General features: G+C 36.6%; 3 long non-coding RNA genes across 3 annotated transcripts; 2 read left to right on the top strand and 1 right to left on the bottom strand.

The window, feature by feature from the left end:
- Positions 1–395: 395 nt before the first annotated feature.
- On the top strand, positions 396–2,949 carry LOC144442211 (uncharacterized). The gene is made up of 2 exons (XR_013481614.1): positions 396–861; positions 2,331–2,949. It is a non-coding gene; the product is annotated as an uncharacterized LOC144442211 (long non-coding RNA).
- LOC144442212 (uncharacterized) lies at positions 1,474–6,469 on the bottom strand. The gene is made up of 3 exons (XR_013481615.1): positions 6,402–6,469; positions 5,587–5,910; positions 1,474–4,096 (listed from the first exon to the last, which is right to left on the bottom strand). It is a non-coding gene; the product is annotated as an uncharacterized LOC144442212 (long non-coding RNA).
- Positions 6,470–7,279: 810 nt separating this feature from the next.
- LOC144442210 (uncharacterized) lies at positions 7,280–9,288 on the top strand. The gene is made up of 2 exons (XR_013481613.1): positions 7,280–7,720; positions 8,764–9,288. It is a non-coding gene; the product is annotated as an uncharacterized LOC144442210 (long non-coding RNA).
- Positions 9,289–11,980: the final 2,692 nt, after the last annotated feature.

Raw genomic sequence — 11,980 nt, 5'->3', positions numbered from 1 at the left:
AAGAGGCGTGTTCTGAACGTTGTTGGTGGCTGTTACTGACATAAACACCACAGAAAAGTATCAATTTCTTCACATTCTGAAATTCAATTACTTAAAGAAAAGTTGATGACTTGAGATCGCACGACAGTTTGTGGATTCTTGCATTGAAGTTTATTCGAACGGATGGAAATTTGTATACTTTGTTCAAATGTACGAAGTTCCAACTATCAGTTGTGCACCAGTCATGATGATGGTCCGCCATGTTAGCATTTATACTATACTCATTTCCATAATAAACTATGCAATTTCATTGTTTGATATAAGGCGTGTTTCCTTTATGCCACGTCAGCATGTATTTCCACCAGTTACTTTATTGATGAATGTGAAACAATCCAAATGACGGTGAAATGCATGACCATATATTTGGCTGTATGTGTCATGGCACGAAGATTTATGAATTGAGGGGGACTTCCAGAGAATCGAATAGTGTCGGGACTACTTTCAACACACCCATTAGTTGCATTTGACATCACGTGTATCTGCGTCCTTGTAAGCAACGCCTTAATCCTAATATAACCCGTCATTTTTTTGGAAAATCCAACCCGTTGTATGAAGAACACAAACATTTTTTCTAAATAACGGCATACGGGAATATATTGCAGCCACTCATTGTTTGAAGCACACTTTACTAAAAAGGAGTTACACACAGTAAAATCAAAATGGCGGCCGGTGATGATGGGCGAACTAAAACAGCAAGCAGTACAACAGCTACTGCACGACTTGAAGAGACAGCAGCAGAAATTGGCTCTGGAATCAGACGGGTTGAGGTCCGTAGTAGAAAGTTAGTAAATAATCCAGAAGTTGAAAGGGAAATTCGTGAAGGTAAGAATAAACTATAATTGTTGTGTGTGGGAAAATATAGTATTCTCAACTGAATGTTCAACAGCTTTGCCTAAACTCGGGCATTTGAGTGTTTCTACTTAGTCCAGGCTTTCTACCCTGCCGTAGACCATATCGTAATCGACTAAATGAAATCTCGGCAGGGTCTCTAGCAAATGATACCCTTAGATGAGCAAAGCGCTTATCTCTGGAAATATTCACTTCGAGAAATCCAAAATTTACACCCGAAGGGTGTGAGGACGAAGAGGCGTTGGACTTCCAGAAGCACATATTTTCAGAGTATGGCGCCATAAACTCTGGACAAACGTTGTGTGTTGTCTGTATTTGCCGACTTTATCTCAGCGGCATCGAATCATGGTCAACGATGGAATTGTGATTGGATTAAGTTCAAATTTAGAAACCATTTGTCACAGACCTATACTTAAATGCCAAAGTGTCTCGTTAATTTCCATTATATCAACAATTCATGACTCTGTAGCAATGGATTGTATACATATATTTGTACCACTCTGTATTTTTTATTGTTAGATACCTCATTCAATGAATACCCGTATATTCACACATTCACTTCATGAAGCACCGAAATGTGTGTCTGTTTATAATCATTCTTTTCAGAGGTCAGGTTAAAACAAAATACCCAACCATAGGAAAAAATATGAATAAATGTTTCACATCAGGTGACGTCCCCAAATGTAGTCATCAAATTTCGTTTCGTATATAATATACTATTCACTGTCTGTATGTGCATTTTATGTGAGAGGGAGTGTTGGTTCTATTTTCTCCTGTATCGTTTCACTCAACTGCTTATAGCCACGGTTTCTATATTAAAAGTATATGTAATAACATGAAATTATGTTTGTTAAAATTAGAGTTTCTTCTGTGAAATCACACTTTCCTGCTCTTATAGGGAATAGTGCAAATTCGTAGAAAAATGCAAGTCGGAACAATAATGCTGTTATTCAAACTTGTAGGCGTATACCCCTGGGGAAATCCAGATTTCTATCGTATTGTTTACAGTTTGTAAATTAATTTGGTACCACCCCATCCACATTTCTCTTCAGTTTTTCAATTTCTTTTTTCTCTAAAATTATATTTTTTGAAAATGTGGCAATGAAAGCTGTCCTACACATGTAAATTCTGAGTAACGCGAGCCTGATTTCATCTTGTGAAATTCCACGCATGTTAGATAATGCAGCCATGGCCCTGGCTGTTGTATTTCAAAATATTTTGATACGTTTTAGTGTTGAGTGAACGCAGGTTTCCATCCCGTACTTAATGGCGACTGCTTTTATCTAAACAGAAAATGTTGTTTACCGTACCGATAGCACATAATTATTTACCCCTTTAATCTTATCGAGTCTTTGGGTATCTTACATAAAGAGGTTGTAATCGAACTGAGAAAGATATCATAGATTATATTCTAATAATTATTTATTTCATTTATTTTTCAGCCGAAGAGCAAAGGACGAATGATAAACGAGTGGAAGAAGCGTTGTGAATTATCGACATGCTTTGAGTGTAAAGTGACTACGCTAAGGCTGCTGGTAACTACTGGCCTCGGTAGGCTGGACGCCAACCACTACAGGGACATTTCATACGCCGACTTTGATACGCGGGATATTGAAGACATTTTAGTAATTCACTGTGAACAGTGGACGAATTATTTGTAAATCTTCAACAATCAGAAGTTATTGTGTTAAAAGTATTTGAAGTATATACCACCATTTAGGGACAAGCATGCAGAGCGGAACACTTTAGAGAGGTTGTGTGAGACTATGTATGAAGTATTGTCCCATCTCATTAATATTCAGTCTCATGAATATTAAGTAGATTTATGGCGTCCTCGTGTAACCTTTGATACGATGTTTTGTTTATCGAACAATTCGAATTCCTTCAGTCCATTTGAAAGTCGCAGGTATAATTTACAACGTCTTGCTGTACAGATTTCAAATTTTCACAATTCTGGTTGGATTGTGTAATGTCGGCAGCTATATTTCTCACAGCTTGTTGGCGAAAGGGTCGAATGTACATTGCTTTGAAATAGAAATTCTCTCATATTTTGAAATAAAAATTCCATTTCAGAAAAAAGAAAAGTTTCATTAACTTTAACAATTGTTAATTGTGTTGTGTGTTTGTCTTTGATAAAGGGGTATGTGTGTCTGGGGTTTTCTCGCTGGTTTTCACCCTTGAGTAATACCATGGACTGTCCCTGACTGTTAGCTGGAGTAAACAAACAACGAACAAACACAATCATGGCGGACGGTAGACCCAGTGAGTCACAAATTGTGCCCAAAATTTACAATTATTCATCTGAAATGGAGTACTTTCTCTATTTCATCAACATTGATGATGCAATAGTTTTCACACCGTGTGCTGAAATGATTTCACGGAGAAAAAGCTGATCCTATCATCAGTTTAAGGCATAGCTGTGTTACATCGACTTGGTGCAGTTACATGTGTGCTCCACTGAATTAACCAGAGGTGGCCTAGATAGGCATATGTGGTTGCCTACGACTGGTAGCAAAGAGGTTTTGGTGACTATAACTTGTAAGTGTGTTGACTTATCTATGTACGTCAGGAATGAAGTTTCTTTTCGTACCATGAGTCTTTCCTTCTGGTCGTATTTTTTGCACCAAGATGTTCATTGCTTATATGAAACTGCTCTACTATATAGACTACCATACATAATTGGTTGTTAAATGTACTTTTTCTTCATTTGATTTAATTCCCCATGTAAACTAATATTACATACGGTGTAAAAGATCACCATGGCAACTCCAAACGAAGCCATCCTCAGCAGTTAATGTATCCTGTTTAGCTATTTGGCAAACCTGACCTTTGACCTTGCATTGGAATGCAATCCATATGGTATATGGTTATTACAAACTCATGCAACGAACATTTACCCAGTGAACAAAATGGACGAGTTTATTGTAAATAACAAAATTAAGATACAAAATTGCAGTTCCCTCATAGATACTTGGTTATAGCATAATTTTCCTGTATAAAAGAAGCAATTATGTATATTAATATTAGCAAGATTTTCTAACGATGTGAATTCATTGTCACTAAAATACAACTAGAAATCTCAGTTCCGGCATTATACCATCTGGTGGTCACTTTTGGCAGGAATGGTTTGGTTTCATGACAGAAGGTCTGAATTCAACAAGTGGATGACAATTCTCTCGTCCAGCATGTCCCTTGTATTGTGCGTATACTGCAAGTAAGTAAAAAAATGAACATGTTAGAATGCTCAAATGGTTACCAGATCGTCAGACCACTATATAGTGGTTTGAGCCAGATCAAATGGCTTACACACTCAAATAATTCATGTTACACGACCAAGGGTGTTAATTAATTAATTAATTAATTACTGTTCCACTGTCAACACATGACTCAGACATAAGAAATTAGACCCCCTGGTCTTGTTACAATATCTATTTGTTAATATGTTTTGCCTACCTCATGGATGCATTTAAGGAGTAACATAATAGGGAACTTGCAATCCAGACTGAGCATGCTCAGACGCATAAGACTATGGGACTATCTGTGGTTATCATAACACCTAATCTGGAGCTACTGATAAAAAAACCCCACAATGGTCAGGGTAACTATGAATTGATCATTCGTGGTTGCAAACAATGTAACAGTATTGTTTACAATACCAATTCATTAGTATTTATTATCACATTTCCCATGATGCAACATTCAACATGGCGGGTTTGAAAGTGTCCTATTTGTAACAGCAATATATGTGTATGTTTGCAGTAACTGCATATACAATCCAACATCATTCAAAAATATGATCCTTTAAAATACAAGTTTCTTCGGCTCATGATTTTTATTTGATAAGATTTAAAAAAAAAGAAAAAAAGTAGAATTCATAAGAAAGCTGAGGGGGTGCAATTACTGGTCCTCTTTTCCATTTATATATTCAACAGTAATTAATATGAAGATTCCCTGTCTCATAACCATATGGTGACATATACATCAGAATCGATCATAGGATTGAAAAATAAAAACCGTATTGCACAATAAGTAATAGGTTCAAGGATTATCCAATTCCTTCTGTTGTCACACGTGTTGTCCCTTCATGACGACACACATTTTGGTGACATTACTTTATGACATTAGACTGAATACATGATACAAATGAATGGAAAAGGATACATTGCACCCCTTTTAATTGGTTAAGGATTAAGGTTACATATTCACCGACAAAAGAAACAAAAATATATGTACATTCCAAACAATACTAGAACTGTATAAATACTATAATCGACCCGTGCCGTTTCAGGAAAACCCCCAAACAAAACCAAATTGCATATCGAGGGTGATTTTTTTTTTTACTTTAAAACAAATAAAGATATGTTAAATATAAAGTCACTTTCAAACACTGTCGCATTAAGTTGACTTGATTGGTGTGTCATTTTATAGTTGGACATTTAAATCAGCACCAGACGATATGTCTCTAGCTGAAATTTCCAAAAATATTTCCTAACGACTCGGATATTGTGGTTATCTACAGATCTACATGATGATATCGATGATCTTACCGGGTCACTTGCCCAGTGTTGGTACCGGAAGCAGTGTCGTATTAAATGGTATGTATTAGTCGAGGGGTAAACAAAAATTTGAAATAAAGGGTACCACTGAATATTCTGCATTTGGAATCAAATGGTTCGAATAATGTCAAAAAGAACGTACCTCGAAATCTATGGAACGTTAACATTGCAACTACTGGATACAGAAGAGTACATTGGCGTTTTAACAGTTGCCGTGAACGTACCACTGTCGTTTGGTTTGGCATTAGATATGGTTGCTCTAATTTTACCACCCGGTGATGTCTCTTGTGTCCAACGAGCTCTTAAAGACTGCAGGTCACCGTCGGTGTAACCCCGATCCTATTCCATGTAAAGTTTACTTTTCGGCCCTGTGGGTTTCCACGTACACTAGCTTCCATTACTATTGTATCGCCCCTGTTGTACGTACTTCTTGTAGTTTGTAGTTGAGCGATAAAGGCCGGAGGACCTGAAAGACAGAAGTCATATGCAATGAAATATTATAAAGCGGGTAACACACTGCTGAAATTGCGATAGCTACCGTCATAGTGTTCAGCAGATCGCAGGCAAAAATCGCATCGTTACTGCTATGGGCTGAAAAGCGATTTGTTATCGCCAGCAATCGACCGCCGACTTTCGACCGCACGGATCAAAATGTTTTGATTTTTAACGGCGTATTTTTACCGGCGACAGCCAAGCGCAAGGAGTGTGCTATGGCTAGAGGCTGCTTACGACATTTCCCGCATGATATGCTGTCATTATATGGCCCTCGATTGGGCGCTGCCATTTTGAAATGACGTTATGCCAGTCGCCTTCACCCATCGCGGCAACAACAAAAAATTGTCGCTGTGTACTACATACTTGCAGCCGGCCAAAAAACGCCGACAGTCTGCTGCGACAGTGACTGCAAGTAAAAATAGTCTGCTACCCGTTTAAGTGAAATCTCTTTTGGAGTCATACCTGGTGTTGGCACTTCGTAAGACATAGTTTCAACAGTATTCGCAAATACAAAGATAATGAATGAAAGTGTCTTCGTTCATTTGTTTAATATTTTGCGTTATTCTTGTATTCATTCGCGTAATCGCAACCCAAGTTCAATGTATTATATCCGTAGGGACATTTTAACTGCCGTGGCCGAAAACTGAGGGGAAATGAGCGCAAAGTTATTCTTAATCCCGGACGATGTAGCTTGACCATCTTTTAATGATGATTGTCACAAAAATCTGAAAGCATTTAAAGCGGTTCCTTTCTGTTTTGATTGCACAAATCTAATTATTTCTAAAAAAAACTGTCAAGAATATGAATGTAAGACATAATCTGCCCTGCCAAAAAATAATAACCTTTTTTGAAATAGTATATCCCAAATACTAACCACTGTGACGTACCTGTGGGGTGGGTTGTGGTTGAACAATATAGCAGCTAGTACCTATGTTTGTAGAGGAAATAGCCACCAGAGCCTTGATAAAGGAATCAGAAATAAAATACAAAACACTTACCTGCTTCTTTTTTGTTTATGTCTTGTCAGATTTTCTCGCTGTGTCACTTATGAAATAAAAATGGCACTAAACGACGCTGTCAATCATCCTCAAATAGTGCAGTTAACGGCTAGATGGATGGAGTACAAGAAGTGGAAGAAACAACATAACCCTTATTCATTTAAGCATACAGTATGGGCTGTGATTCCAGTTAATATACAGTTACATCAGTCGGTCATCCTCCCCCTGAACCACTCAACAGCTTGCCTTTCTACCTGTCTACTCCTATTGGCTGAGCGGAGTGATTCCTCGAAGCCGAAAAGGTTTGTTTCCCGCCATTCTCGAATTTTCCAGATCTGGTGAACAATGACACGTTCCAAAAATTGCGAAATTTTTGTGCAATCGTTGCTATTTTTGCATGTGACATATTACACCAAAGGTTCTAGATTTCAAAAGTGATATTTCTGGTCATTTTAGTGGAATTTCCCCGCACGTGTGTACATTTAGAAACGGCTCGGTGATACTGTACTGCTTCATTTGTGTTACACGGCTCTTAGTAGCGCTCACTCTTGTCGCTGTGTTACAGGCCAATGACACTAGACGGCATTCTGAAGCGAAGCAACAAAATGGCGGAAAGTATGGAACGACAGTCAACAGCACCAACGCCTAATTCTAGCAAAACAGACAAGACAAGTGCTGAATTGCAACAAACTGCGGCAGAAGTTGGAACTGGAATACGTCGGGTCGAGGTTAGACCGAGAAAGCTGATACAGAATACAGAGGTTGAGGAAGAAATCAGAAAGGGTAAGGTTTCGTAGTTTGTGTCGACTATCACCTTTGAGAGAAGTCTATTTGCTTACAGATGTTAACACCATATATGCCTTTAATACAACAATAAATGTCGGAAATAGCCGTGTTAATGTTATTTCAACTATAGATTTGTAAACTTACTTTGTGGGTTTTTAAGGCTGAGGTTATAATAATAATAATAATGGTTTATTAATCCCAGCCATTGTGGCCAAAAGGCCAAATTACACTGAGTTAAAAAAAACCCACATATACAATTGAATCCAATTTAAAAAGGAATCTCTACAAGGTAAAACCACAACAGCATAAAATTTACACAGAACCCAAAACACAAATTACAGAAATACACAAAACCAATTTAAAAAGGAATCTCTCACATGGTAAAACCACAACAGCATAAAATTGACACAGAACTCCAAAACACAATTTACAGATGAAATACACAAAACACGAGAACGCAAGGAAAAGCATGTAGTAAACACTTTACCTATTGCGAAACAAATTTACAAAGTACACTGTCGGACTACATTCTTTGCGTTTTGTGCGAAATGAAAAATTCACACGGTTACGATTTCTGGTTGCATAGTTATGATTACTTGGAGTTGGGATGTGATAGTTGAGTTTGTGGTTGGACTGAATTACATCCTTAGCAAATTTTTGACAGATTTGTTTCCGCCTAGATTGTTGAAAACATGGTACGGTACAGTTCATTGGAATGATACACGCACATTGATTGTAGCAGTGTCTTTTCATTGTCGCTCAGCTTTAGATATGTTCATGAAAAAATCAAATATAATTTCCAATTGTAAAATGTGTCAACACAGGTTGGGGTTCTTGCGAACTGATTCATTAAGCACCTCACATTCTGTTTGCTTGTTAAAAAAAATTAGTGATATTTGTGTATCATGTACTTGCATCGACTGAAATGTTATTTATCCCTGATTTTTGGGGCCACACATAAATCAAGTTTACTTTCAAATTGAATGTTGTCACTTAAATCAGAATAGCATTTTGATATTTTCATTCTTTTGCTGTTACAGCCGAAGAGGAACGTCGTCAGAGGGAATCTAAAAATAGTTCAGGCAGCAGTTGATGGCATTCCCCTACTTAGCTACATGGTATGACATAGTGCCACGGTGTACAGATCACCCCACTAGCTCTATAGACTACCCGGACTTACCTTGAGTCATATATGAAAGGATGACACTGAATTGTGGACTGAATTCAGCTGTTGGATCATAATGGCTGTAACCCATTGTTGCCTGACAACCTTAACGAACAATACAAATCAGTAATCTTTAATTTGACTCAAAAGATTTCAAATTTATTGAAAATCGTGTACACATCTTATTTCCCCAAAGCTTTTATTTGACCAACTACTTGGTAAATAACTTTGTAATACGAGTTTGAAGAACTACTCTTGGGACTAGAGACTTCAATATGTGTATATTAGTCACCATAACAACATAGTCGAATACAGTTTTCAGTAACTGATTCCAACGTCACCCTTACATGTAACTGTTAAATGACATGATTGAGATTTCAGGAGAAAATTAAAATATGTTTTTTTCTCTAAAAAAAACCCAGTGCGACTCTATCATTTATACAATGTATGTATGTATGTATGTATGTATGTATGTATGTATGTATGTATGTATGTATGTATGTATGTATGTATGTATGTATGTATGTATTTATTGATTTTTGTCTGTAGTATGTATGTATGTATCTGTGTCTAGTATGTATGTGTCTGTCTATGTATGCATGTATGTGTGTGTATGTATGTATGTATGTATGAATGAATGCGTGTATGAATACGTGCATGTATGTATGTATGTATGTATGTATGTATGTATGTATGTATGTATGTATATGTATGTATAGATCTGTGTGTGTATGTATGTATGTATGTATGTATGTATGTATGTATGTATGTATGTAGTATTTATTGCATGTATATATGTATATATGTGTATGTATCTGTCTAGTCTCTGTCTGTGTGTATATGTATGTATGTATGTATGTATGTATGTATGTATGTATGTATGTATGTATGTATGTATGTATGTATGTATGTATGTATGTATGTATGTATGGCCTTAACCAAGGCCCTAACTCCTAGTTTGATATTAAAGATAGTAGCTATTATAGTCAGTCCACTATTCTACATTATTGTCTACATGGAATAATAGCTATTCATTGTTAGGAACACACTACACTGTTGGCTGCATATATAATACATAGACACAGATTTAAACCCTCAAAAACATGGACACACTTGCTTATATATAACTATAAAGCTTTACAAATCTTATACAATGTACGTGTAAAGAACTAATCAAAAGTGGATGGCATAATCCTCTTAGTTATTGTACAAGTTGGAAATCAAAGGATTTGTTCACCCTGGTAACAATAACCGAATTCCCTAGAGCTCTTGAACTCTTTTTCGAAAGCATGTACATGGCCAGAATTTATGTTGTATTGGCTTAACAATACAGTAGTCAGTACTTTGTTATAACAACTCACTATTTTAGGTTAACAACTGGGATGCAGTCCAATTTAATGCTAGGAATGCTGTTTTCATCATTCACAAAGAATACTGTGACACTACGGTGATCATGACTGCATGTTTAGGAAAGTAGACAATGTATATAGTGTCTGCTATATAAATTTAACCTTGCCATTAATAAAATGAGTCACCTTTTCAAACCTATTACATTAAAATATAAACTTCTTGTGATTTACGAATATTTGTTTGATTGATTGATTGTTTTTTTTAAATACTGTCAACGATGATAATAATAATAATAATAATAATAATAATAATGTTGGGTTCCTATATAGCGCTTTCCCATGCCGTACTCCAAGCGCTTTACAATTATTACCCCTTGGCTCGGATCAGAACGGCACAACGACCCTTTAGTCTTCCTCAACTAGTACTCGTACAATCCATTTCGGCGCATATGATAACAGCGTTCCCTGGCCTGTGGACCGAGCAGACTATTCAAAAGACGATTCACCCACATATAGTCAGGTTGATAGATTAGTTGCCAATGTCGCCAACTGAAATTCAAGATGTCTTTAGTCACTATCGGTCAGGGACATATATATCTAATTTAGGCCGTCGCTCATGTTTATCCCCAAGGTTTATAAATTCACCAACTTTTCAGAGTCATGGGCAAATCAAGGCAATGTACATGAATAGGATACTAGCCCATGCTGATAGAAATGGTGGCATAAGTATAATTGGGAGTTGAGCCGAACCAAAAGCAGCTGATACCAACTACACTAGTACTGGATCCATCATTTACAGGCATTACACTGTTTCATCGCTGGCCCTCAAAGTAAGATAGCCTGGCGTTACAGTCAATTATGATAGGGGAAAACGATGGACACAAACTTTTATTCCCTCAAGCAAACCCGACACAAACGTCTTAACCATGTATTGCACACACAACACACACACACATACATACATACATACATACATACACATGTATATGTAAACTGGTTGAAATATAAGTATCAGTTTATATCTGTTATATCTGTATCCGTTGAATACATATAAGCACCGTAACTGAAAAACAACAGTTATTAACTGTTGAAATCACATCTTTATTAAACAACGAAAAAGTGTGTTTTTAATCTGTTGGTAAATATGTACTGTTCAAAGAAAGAGCAAGAAAACGAAAAGATATCTTTATTGTTACAAGGCGTTGGGTCTGTATGATGGAATAAAGGTAAACTTAGTCTACTCTGATTGATAAGCGCCAATGTCACCGTGCCTGTACAGCAAACTGTAGTTCAAAATTTAATTGCAGTTCTCCATTGTTGATGACTTCAAACGATTCATAACAATATTACATAAGGATAACTAGTCCTTTTATTTTCTTTTAAAGTACTGAGTATCACGTGATAAAAATTGTTTGTTTTTTATTCGTTACTGAAATCGTACATCATACAAGTACAATACTCTGAAAATCCCATATTCTAAAATATCCACAATAAACGAAACAAATTTAGTATCCTAACACTGAGGGCGACAAAAAACCCTCTTGTATCTCGAGCCCATTAGTTCTTTGCCAGTACATAGTTTTTAATATCGCTCAAATTCGAAATGGGTGAAAAAGTTGTTGTGTGACAGACTGCAGACATTGGAAAGAAGATGTTGAGTTCAAAACATAATTGAGATTTAATAACAATTTTAATAATTTTCGAATCAGTCTGAGTCCAGTGGATTTAGTGGCAACCAATGCT

The sequence above is a fragment of the Glandiceps talaboti genome, chromosome 11 (genome assembly GCF_964340395.1).
Source record: "Glandiceps talaboti chromosome 11, keGlaTala1.1, whole genome shotgun sequence".
Lineage (NCBI taxonomy): Eukaryota > Metazoa > Hemichordata > Enteropneusta > Spengelidae > Glandiceps > Glandiceps talaboti.
The sequence above is the reverse complement of the archived record's forward strand: the minus strand, read 5'-3'. Positions and strand labels throughout refer to the sequence as shown.